The sequence below is a fragment of the Sander vitreus genome, chromosome 9, assembly GCF_031162955.1.
Source record: "Sander vitreus isolate 19-12246 chromosome 9, sanVit1, whole genome shotgun sequence".
NCBI classification, from domain to species: Eukaryota; Metazoa; Chordata; class Actinopteri; order Perciformes; family Percidae; genus Sander; species Sander vitreus.
The window spans coordinates 31,335,016-31,347,005 of NC_135863.1; positions in this window are offsets into that span (position 1 = coordinate 31,335,016).

The window sequence follows — 11,990 nt, forward strand, 5'->3', positions numbered from 1 at the left end:
AATGTCTTTATTGATTTTTCATTGCACTCATAAGTTGTACATTACAACTTTTGTTTAACAAGCCCCCCCGCCCCCAGTCCCAGCCCACAACAAAGTTTCTCTCTTAACATCTGTTGTACTAAACAAAAAACAAAGAGCAAAATACATGACAGTATCATGTGCGACAGAACAATGGTCTTGTTTCCTCGTTTATTTGAAAGTCTCTGTATGTTTCTGTTCACCTCAAACATAATAACACATGAGTGTGCTTGTCTGTTTCTTTGCATCATACACCTCTCATTTCATTTCCTTTCTCTGTGTCTAACGCAAAGAAAACAATACTTTCTCAGCCTTCGTAATTGTGTGTGTGTGTGTGTGTGTGTGTGTGTGTGTGTGTGTGTGTGTGTGTGTGTGTGTCCTATAGGAACAATGTCCTTCCAACCTTTGGTATTTTCTTAATCGTGTTTGGCACACAATGCCCATAATAGCCCTGCCAAGGCCAACAGGGCACATTTAAAAAGCAGGTTTGAGAGCTGAGGAGAAAAAAAAATCATCCACACACAGGATCCTGGATGTTTAGTCATGCATGATACTCACACTACTGCGTGTAACCGCAGTCTCGTTTGTGAATGTCAGTACTTGTTTACATATTATTTTTTTTATTACTGTAACACTGATGACTTTTGTTTGAGGATCATGTCACTACATTGTTATACCTCTGGTTTACTGTTGTGCCAGGATGTATTACTGTGACAGTGCAACTGATGGTTGGCCTAAAACTTTAAGTGCTCATATTATGCTTTTTGGCGTTTTCCCTTTCCTTTATTGTGTTATATATCTTTTTTGTGCACGTTATAGGTTTACAAAGTGAAAAAGCCCAAAGTCCACCCCAAAGGGACTTACCATCTCCAACAGAAACCACTGTTCACAAACTGCTCCAAACAGCTCTATTGTAGTCCAGCCTTTACTTCAGAGACAAACGTGGTCACTTTGGAACACACGTTATAATGCTCGCCATTTGTACACTATGCTAGCATGGCACGCCCTCATACTCTGCTTCTGACTGGCTAGTAGTCCTTACCTAGGTACTGTCAGGGCACGCCCTCATACTCTGCTTCTGACTGGCTAGTAGTCCTTACCTAGCTACTGTCAGGGCACGCCCTCATACTCTGCTTCTGACTGGCTAGTAGTCCTTACCTAGGTACTGTCAGGGCACGCCTCATACTCTGCTTCTGACTGGCTAGTAGTCCTTACCTAGGTACTGTCAGGGCACGCCCTCATACTCTGCTTCTGACTGGCTAGTAGTCCTTACCTAGCTACTGAGCATGTGCGACTCCCAACAAAGACAGAACAGAAGTGAGATGTCTCACTCTGTAGCTAAAACAGAGAGCTCAACACACAGGGTGAAAAGAGGAGCTGCAGCAATGTTCAGTATAACAAATATGTTTTTTTTTTGTTTTTTTTTTATTAAACCATGTAAACCTATTCTGATATAACCTCTAAATACAAATAAGAACCTGAAAATGAGCATAATATGAGCACTTTGCTGGATAGTCATGAGAAAACCAACATATTTTGTCTGCAATCAAGGCCGACGAACCCAGCTAATTATAGCATACTAGAGGAAACGACTTGCAGCCTCTAAATGAGTTGTTTCCACACTTCCACACGTAACACTGGGGGGTAAATTTAGAAAATCCTTCCCATTACCGCCGGAGGACAGCTGTAGGTGCATTCAAGACGGGGACAGAGGATTTTTGAACCTAATGTGAGGCTTGCAGACGCTTGCTGAAGCCCAAATGGCACACAATAACTGTGATTAAGAAACAACCTGTATTCACAGAATGGTCCAGAGGCTTTCAAACACTAGATTAATATGACAGCATTGTTTATCGTTAGGGATAACTGAGCAACAGTGCCCTCTGTTGTACTAAAATGTGTAATTACATGTCAGTTTTTTCCTTGTGTAAAACTGACTGCAATTCAGTAGGTCAGACAAGTTGATCAGTGGATATCTGACATATGTAAAGCTGCCAAGTAAATATAAATAGATTATTTATAAGAAATCTCACAGAGTTTTGCTGATGTTTTACAAAACGGACATCTGAAAAAAAGGAATGACACATCTTCTACGGCAGGAACTCTAATTTCCTCAGGAATGGACAGACACGCTGAGGGCAGAGCTCTGCACCGCCAGGAAATACTTTGGCATTCACAGCCACAATGTCATACACAGCCAGCAAACCGGGCTGCCAGCTCACCAAATAGAGTCAGACAAGACAGATAAATAGTCAGACAGGCAGACGGACGGACAGACGGACAGACAAGCAGGCAGGCAGTCAGGCAGACAGCGAGGCAGGCAGGCATGCTGGCAGGCAGGCAGGCAGGCAGGCAGGCAGGCAGACAGACAGACAAATGTGAGTGTATGATACAGCTGTATGTAGTATAGCTAGTGAGGTTAAAAGTACCAGGGAGGGACGTGGTGTCATTGTGACTTAGATTAGTTTATTTGAGGAAAACAAATCGGGGAAAATAGAGATGAAATATGTCCACAAATTAAGTCAGCTGCAATGCTGTGATGGAGAGTGCAGGAACAAGTTAGCAAGCTTACAAAGGAGTTTAGCTAAAACCTAACAGTGATGGATAAACAATTGAAATAGCTAAATTGATGGATATATGGTTAAAAACATCCAGTTCCTCCCACTGCAAGTGCTTGGCCAAACAAACCTAAACACTGACAGCTCAATTGTATCAAAGAACATTGTAACAATATCATATTTTATATAATGAATTAATACCCTGTTTGAAATGTATTCAGATAAACACATTTTTGGGAACATGAGGGTGGTGTCAGTGATACTTGAGTTAATCTGATTTATTTGTTTTTATTTGCAACCAGTCTCTTTTGGGATTCAAAAGAAAGGCAGGATTTGATTCTGAAATAAAAACCTAGTTTCAGGTTTAATCTTTTTGCCAGCTGCTGAACATGATGTGTACAAGAGAGAGATTTGTCAGTTAAAATGCCAAGATATCTGTACTTAGAAACACACTCAATCTTTTTGCTCTGAGAAGTGAGGCTTGAAGGCAGGTATGGTGGTTTGAATTATTTTGCATATCAAAAATAGAACAAGTTTTAAATCATAAACATTCTGTTGAACCGTGTTAAAAGACAAGAGGCATGGTCTGGGGTGGGTGCTGAGCAATAAAGTACAGTGTTATCAGCATTATCATCTGATCTGGCTGTGGGGGTATGTCTGAAAGGAAATAGGTTAGAAACCACTGCAGTATAGAAATATCACCACATGATCTCATACAAGGATGATGCAGAAGGATCATTTGACTTCTATTTTAATAGAGGCTATATAACTTCCACCAGTAAGTGGTAGTAGCGCTCTAACATCAGTTCCCCAAACTCCACGTCTGAGATAAAAAAAAAAGAGGCAGTGCAGCAAGCAGGATCTCTTGTCACTTGATGGCACACCCTCTTTTTTTCAGCCCCAATAACCTGACAGTATGTGACATTTGGTATGTGGAAGGAAATTAGGCAGGTTAGTATGCGCCTTGTAGGATCATACGTACATGAAATCTACCTTGCTCTTTCCACTTATCTGCGTAATCATATCAGAATAGATTAGCTGAAATCCATGACACGTTCACAACACACACACACACACACACACACACACACACACACACACACACACACACACACACACACACACACACACACACACACTTATCAGTATGGAGTTAATAGATTGGCTTGTGAAACTGTCAGACTTAAATCGACGTGTCATCCTGACATAATGAATTGTGAAACCAGGTTCACCAGGTTCAGTCAGTCATGACATAATCTAAAATATAAAAAATAACTGCTACCAATCAACACAGGTGCTCAGTTGCATTTTTGCAAACTTTGACATATCTGTTATTATCCATTACCTTCATTCCTCTGATCTTAACCATTTGTCAAAATCATTCATCGTTTCTGCTTTTTTCTTTAAAAATTAGGTATAATTTCATATAAATGAGGTTTATTGACCATTAATTCCGAAAAAAAAAAAAGAAGTGTAAAACTAGTGTAAATGAGTTGGTTCTAGTGGTGAAGATACTAGTGGTAATAGAAAAAAAATATTGCCAAAAACGTTTAAATAAACAAGCAAAACGTGAAAAAAGCATCAAAAAGGTAAAAAAAACAGTGTTTAAAAGAGTGTGAATTTTGACCCAGGAAGACAACACAAGGGTTAAGACCATTAAAGGTCCTATGACATGCTGCTTTTTGGATGCTTTTATATAGGCCTTAGTGGTCCCCTAATACTGTATCTGAAGTCTCTTTTATATAGGCCTTAGTGGTCCCCTAATACTGTATCTGAAGTCTCTTTTATATAGGCCTTAGTGGTCCCCCTAATACTGTATCTGAAGTCTCTTTTATATAGGCCTTAGTGGTCCCCTAATACTGTATCTGAAGTCTCTTTTATATAGGCCTTAGTGGTCCCCTAATACTGTATCTGAAGTCTCTTTACTTGGGATGTGCATTGACCAACTGCCATGCTTCGCTTGTTTGCAAGCCATGATGTCTCTCTCTTTCTCATGGGTGGGCCAAATGAAGGTGGGCCAGAGAAAGGGGAGGTAACCTTTCCCCTTATGACGTCATAAAGGGAAGATTCCAGATCGGTCCATCTGAGCTTTCATTTTCTCAAAGGCAGAGCAGGATACCCAGGGCTCGGTTTACACCTATCACCATTTCTAGCCACTGGGGGACCATAGGAAGGCTGGGGGAACTCATATTAATGTTAAAAAACCTCATAAAGTGAAGTTTTCATGCCATGGGACCTTTAACACATCACCAACCTCACACACACACACACACACACACACACACACACACACACACACACACACACACACACACACACACACACACACACACACACACACACACACACACACAAGCACTCACGCACGCACAACCACATACACACATTGATTTGATAGATATGCTTGTTTCACCGACAGGCCCGCAATCTAATCTCATATTCTTGTCACATCCTCCGCCTTTTAAATGCCGCTTATACAAGCCTGTCACTCACTTGCTGGCAGTCAAGATTGACTTCTGTGATAAACAACAATAATTTTGTGTACAAATTAACACCTGTGGCATTTTGGTGTTGAGATGCAGGGAGGGATGAGATATAGGTAAGCTCTGAGGGAATATGCTTTGAAAGTTTCTCAAATAAAAGCTGGGATGATTTCATGCAAATACAACATTGTTGTTAAATTATTAACTGAACCACAAATGAGCAATGACAATATAATATGGTGTGCAGGGCAGAATAAATTGGATGAATTATTACAGTTACCCAAGGCCTGGGACTGACTGTGCATTTCATTTTGGTTTCACTGTGCGTAGTGTCTGGAAGGGGAGTCGTGGTCTGGCAGGAGCAGTATTTGATATGGAGTTCTGTTGGAGCCTCTGGGCACAGACCGTAAGCAGTGTATCAACCTGTCAATCTGACCTGCCATTCGCCTGCAGGATATGCTGTTAGGTTGAAGGGAAATTCTTCCTCAAACACAAAAAAAGTGTTTTGAATCCAGCTGTTCATACATGCTCTGGATGCTGGGAGATTTTTAATAAGATTATACCTGCTGTTGGCAGAGTAGTGCATGTGGGTAATTATCATTTGATTAATTAGAAAGAAATTCTAGAACTGGTTTTCTCTTACCCATCCTTATGATGGCCTGTAAAAAAACAACACGTGTTCATTAATTCAGTGTTGTAATTTAAAGGTGCCCTGCCACACATATTTCATTACTTTGTGGTAATGTCTGAAGTTCTACCATGGACTCTGTAAAAAAAATTGTGGAAAAAAATGCCTTGGTTACCTTGTTTCAAGCCATTCTACCGTGGTATAGAAAGCCTGCAGGAAGACTCAGCTTGATTTGTGCCAGTTCTCATTAATATTCAATGAGCTAAGCTGCTTGACTCTGATTGGCTAACAGCTAGCCAATGAGAGCCTGGCTATCAGCATCCTTTACCCAACACAACTGGGCGAGCTCATGAATAGTAATGAGCTCAGGCAACACCACGTCAGACTGACCAGCTTTTGTAATTGGCCTGATTTCTCCACTTATTTCTTTTCAGTAGCTAGAGCTGACAGAGGAGGTAGCAGTTCATTTCCACATTCACAACATAACACAAACACATATGGACCTAACATATTTCAAAAAATGCAAGTAAAAAAGGTTTTGTGTGGCAGGGCACCTTTAACTGAATTTACATGTCAATATTCCACAGGATTATACTTAAAATCAAGAAAATATGGACAAATCATGGCCCATACTGTATCTCCTCAGTGGTACACTGTTATGACATCGTGATTATCGTGGATTATGATGTGTGAAATTGCAAAAATATCATTCATTCATGCATGGTGACGATTTTAACCTAATTTACTTCAATAAAGTTAACTTTAAATGCTATTCTTGTCATGAGCATCAAAGTGTGGCGGCACCGCGGTGCAAATTCAACTAATTTTTAGTACATGTTAACAAGTCCTTGAAATCCATTCTGCAGTTAGCATCATACAGCCAAGGCAAAACGAAAACAAGGCAGTTTAATTAATTTTGGTTTTTACTAAGAAATTGTGTAGCGATGACGTTAATAGCACGACCGATTCAACTGCTGCAGGCTCTGTTAGCACACCTCCCGCCAGGGTGACAACGCAAGAAGAAGCTGAAGAAATAATGTCCTCTCTGGCTGAAGATGGTGGTGGTAACAGCTCGTCAGAGGCCGGTCAAGATCCTAACCCCTCTTGCTTCTCTCTCCCGTTAAATTGGAAGAGCCAGCAGTGGAGAGACTGGAAGAGCCGATATACATGGCTGTTTGTTAAGGATAGAAGCTTGGGGTGCGTCGCTTAGGCCTAATTGAACGGAGGAATTATGGTATTCTTTGGTAGCCTGAGTAACTTTAACAGTTGTTCATGTGAAATCTCAAAGACAGCCTAATGCTTTGTTTATGGACGATTTGTGGGTGGCTGTTTCCTAATTGACCGATCAATTCCTGTTGATAAAGTATAATAGGATAAATCCTGTATAGTGCATACACTTGTAGCTGTTATGTATCTTTGTAAGTCGTTGTAAGTCGCAAGGCCACGGTATAGTTCGAACACTGATGCATTGCAATTGTTGGTAGTATACAACCTTTTCAATAATCTTTTCCCAGGAATGGAAGGTTTCAAATCGGTCTGTAGTTGTCAAGAACAAAAGGATCAAGATCAAATTTTCACTAATAATTCAAGAAAAGTAATGTCTTGATATTCTCATTTCTTTGTTACATTTATTGAGCATGTCCCTATAGATATTATCGTCAACCTGCAATGTGGTTTTATGCCACTTGCACTCAGATTTACAGCAGGTTCTTTTTAACGCCTTTACTCTCTCCCAATTCCTCCAAGGTGCTTTTGTTGTTATCAGTGTCCTATATGTATCAGGTAGGTGGTAGACCCTGTCAACATCAGCAGTCCATCTCAGCGTTAGAGGAGCCATGAACACCTCAGAGCAGCTCGTCTTAGAGGGGGAAAAGGCCAAACCAAATAGTTCTCTCTCTAAAAACTCAGATGACAGATTTAATGTGAGTGCAACAAATACAAACACACTCAAACGCACACACGCGCACACACACACACACACACACACACACACACACACACACACACACACACACACACACACACACACACACACACACACACACACACCTGGTTTACCAAACATCTGCCAAGACAGGTGTGATTTGAAGTCATAATTCAGCCAACAGCTGACAGACAGCCAAACTTACTAACCTTTAGTAATGCAAACAATTTGAAATATTGCTTTGCAGTACAGACGGCATGTTGTAAACACCTGTGTAAACTCTGAACAATGCACACATTGATTACTGTAATATCAGCTATGAAATAAAAAACAAAAAAACATGCTGATATTGCTTTTTTGTATCCATTTATCAAGACACCCCTTCAGTTTTTGTAGCTTTGCAGTAGCTCAGTCCATGGGGACTTGGCTTGGGAACCATCGGGTCACCGGATGGACCAAGTATGGAGTGTGGAATGGCTGCTGGAGAGGTGCATGTTCACCTCCTGGGCACTGTCGAGGTGCCCTTGAGCAAGGCACCCAACCTCCAACTGCTTGCGGTCACTTCCTGTGAGGCAACCCCCTCACTGTGACATCTCTCCATACATAACATGTATGTTTAGGTCCTGTTTGTGCATGTAGGTACTGCACTTGAGCCTGTGTGTGTGTGTGTGTGTGAATATTTATTAGATACAGAGTGAGAAAAAAATGTATATCCCTTGAGGGATTAATAAAGTATACCTTCTTTTATTACACATATCCCAGCTATTGGAAGTGAAATATCAGATGAAGAGCAAGGACAGCAATGGGAATGTAATAAATAACACCACAAAGCCTTTCAAAAATGTATGGGAACGCAAGATTGGTCATAAAGTTTTTCAAAAGTGTGTTAGTTTTGTTAGGGATGAAAAATGTGGATGTGATGCTCATTGTTGGATCACAGTAAAAACAAACACTGTCAAGAGATTATTTTAATGTAAGTTTATTTAATAATACAGAGCCTCAGATTTCCCATGGTACTTTTTATCCACATCAGTTTGTTTGCAAAAGTTAGTGTGGTGTAAAAGGACATGAATAAAATGGCCCCGATCCAGCTAAACATTGTTACTCCGATGCAGCTATCTGCAGCTGCTATCAGGGCATGAACTGAAGGATTCCTACGCAACTGCACTGGTTATTCACAACAATTGATTGCACAATTATCCATTATGTATTGAGTGAAGCAGGATGTGCTGCCTCACTCTTATTGTGTATCATAGTCCTACAAGGGGCTGAAATCTGCAGAGCCCGATAAGAGTCTGGCTGGTCTGTCCATTCACAAATTTCTCATTAGGTCACTTAGCTTTCGGATATGAAAAGCCAGCGGGGTGGCTGAGGTAGTGCTGGCAGGGGGAGACAAGAAAGTATTAACCTTCAGGATGTTTTTCTCTCGTGTCATGATAGCACTGCTGGTTCCTTCCTTCTAAAAAGGAATGTCCAACTACAGTAACTACACTACATATCAAGGAAAAGAGTGGTATCTATGTCACCGGTACTTCTTTGTGTCTTTGTGTGTGTATGTGTGTGTGTGTGCACACGTGTCTTTAATGAATAATTCATTCATTCAAGTGTTGTTGTGCCGGTCAAGCACAGCTGTACAGGAAGGAGATGCTCTCAGGTTATCAGCTCTCTCACCGGAGTCTCGCGTCATTCCCCAGCTACACCGCAGATGTGTTTTCTCTGTCCTCAGATGGAAAACATGGCAGGGAAACTACCGCAGTGATGGGGACATAAAACAGAGACGTCCTGTGTGGTGTTGTTGCACAATTCCTCAAAATAATCGGACATTTAAATCAAGACAAAATCATAAAACCAAATAAACTCAATAACAAACAGAAATTGTTGCATGCCAATCCTGTTATATGTTTATTTATGAAACATGTTAATTTGTTAGCAGCATGTTTTTTTCTCCTAGGGCCCATGCTTATCTTTTGGGAACATTTCATTTTAACGGCAACCCTTAGTGGACTATACATAAACAGCCTTTAGTGTTGGGATCTGTCATTAGGCCTAATTGGTATCGGCCACTAGATGGCGCTGTTTTGATTATTATTATTTTTTTATATTTAGCAAAATTGCGATGTATGTGAAACCTACTTTTTCAAACTCCTTCTAGACCACGAGTCTGATCTGCATGACCTTTTGCATGTAAACTCGGTGGAACTTCAACTTCATCTATCTTCGTCCGCTTATTCGGGGTCGGGTCGCGGGGGCAGCAGCTCCAGCAGGGGACCCCAAACTTCCCTTGCAGATCTAGTTGGTAAATTGTTTTTTGGCAATAGCTCACATGTTACAAGACAAAGGCCATGGGGCTATAAATGAACCTTCAGGTATGCCAAGTCAAATTCAGAGCAACCAGGGGATGACTTTGTAATAAAAAAACTCTGCAAGTCAATCCTTAAATGTGGTCTTACAGGTGCTAATGTCGAGATATGTTGATCAATTCAACTGGAGGAAGTAATGAAGAGGAACTAAAACTGTTTGAGGAAGAGGAATCTTGATAATTGGTGTGCTATTTACCCCCTACAATACACTTCTCTGCATGCTTTTACCTGAAGGGAGTTTGAAATGGGGCCAAAAGCCAATTCACTCGAGTAATATCCACATAATTGTTCAGCTATTATTCTTTCCAGGTGTTTAGAAGGAAATACCAGGCTCACAGTTAGGTATTTAAATAAATACATAGTGAGAGATGCTTTAGAGATAGAGGGCCTCATGTCAGGAAAGAGAGAGAGAGAGAGAAGATTAGGGATCCTGATATGGTAAAGCAGACCTTTTGTCTTGAATATCGTCCTATGCAATTCCTGCGGTGCAGTGTTATAAGTGTTGTGTTTTTAAATCATCAAATAAATAAAACAAATAAAATGTAGCATGACTGTGGCTTCTGTATTAAAAAGATTCCTTTCTCACCAACAGCTATCTGAGTATCTCCCTCCCTCTCTGTCTGCCAGGTGTGGTCAGGGACCTCACATCATTTTAATAATAATTTCATAATTTATACTCTTTATTGATCCCCAATGGGGAAATTACAATTTACACTCTGTTGTTATTACACACTGCACACAGGCCTGAAATACACACACACACACACACACACACACATGCTCAGGTCCTTTTACATGCACTAATGGAGAGATGTCAGCAGATGGGCAGCGACTGCTGAACAGGCGCCCTGAGCAGGTCGGGGGGGTTCGGTGCCTTGCTCAAGTAAACTTATTCTTGTAGACCCCAAGAGTACAAATGTGATGCTGAAAAGGAGTATAATAGGGGCTCTTTGAGTCACTATTTATCGCCAAATGAGCTAACACAATGGTGATTGAGTCTATAGCCCACTGATGAAAGCCCTTGCATTTGCAGTATTATGAACTGGGTGTCCAGAAATAATCACAAGCGGCGCACAGTTAGTGACACGTTTTCACCATCACCATCACCCAGCAGTGGTTGGTCTGCCAGAGAGGGTAGGCGGAGCAGGTCCTATCCCCTGGATCACCAATTGGCTATCCTGACCCAAATCATTCAAGGTGTATGTCTACCTCAACAATCTTCACACATGCGTAGAGCAAATCGGGTTTAAAGTTCTTCAACTGCCAACTGACTGACGTCACACAGGTGATACTGTTTAGATCTCTGGCAAGTGAGATCCAAATTCACACCTGCAGTTATCGCCATATTTAAATAGAACAAAAAGGAGATCGTCAAGATGGTAATTTTTAGTAAAAGTAGCAGAACCACAGCATTTGACATTTTTGAACTACTCGTGGTTACGCATGGGTTAGATTCTAATGCATCTTAAATGGGGGATGATGGTTTACTGACGGTCAGAGGGAGAGTGAATCTGGTGCTAGCTAAATGATCTGGGACGTAAGACTAAGTGAGAGAGAGAGAGAGAATGTGTGCATGTGTGCGTATGGATGTTTATTTTGCTGTAAACAGCTCAAATTGAAAGGGAAGGAAGACTGATATCCTTTCTCTCAAAATAATGAATGCAGAAACAGGATGTTTGGTACGTACAAGGTGACGAGATAACAGCATTGTGTACAGCATGGTCATTGGGAGTGCTGCAATAGACTTCCATCCCCTCAAGTCGTTCAGGCTCAATTTAAGTCTCGACATTTCATATTGAGGTGAAAACGTAAAAAAATGTGACAAAATATAATTAAATGAGTTTTTTTTCTAACAGGCAGATTGTTATAATCAAAGATAGCCAAGAGAATAAATTGGCATTTGTTGTAACAAGTAGAATGAAAACAACAAGTGTTGAATTCTGACCCATGTCCTTAAAATCCTCAATCCTCATAAAATTACTGATTGGATCTGAAGGTAGAGTCCTTTTACAGAAGTAT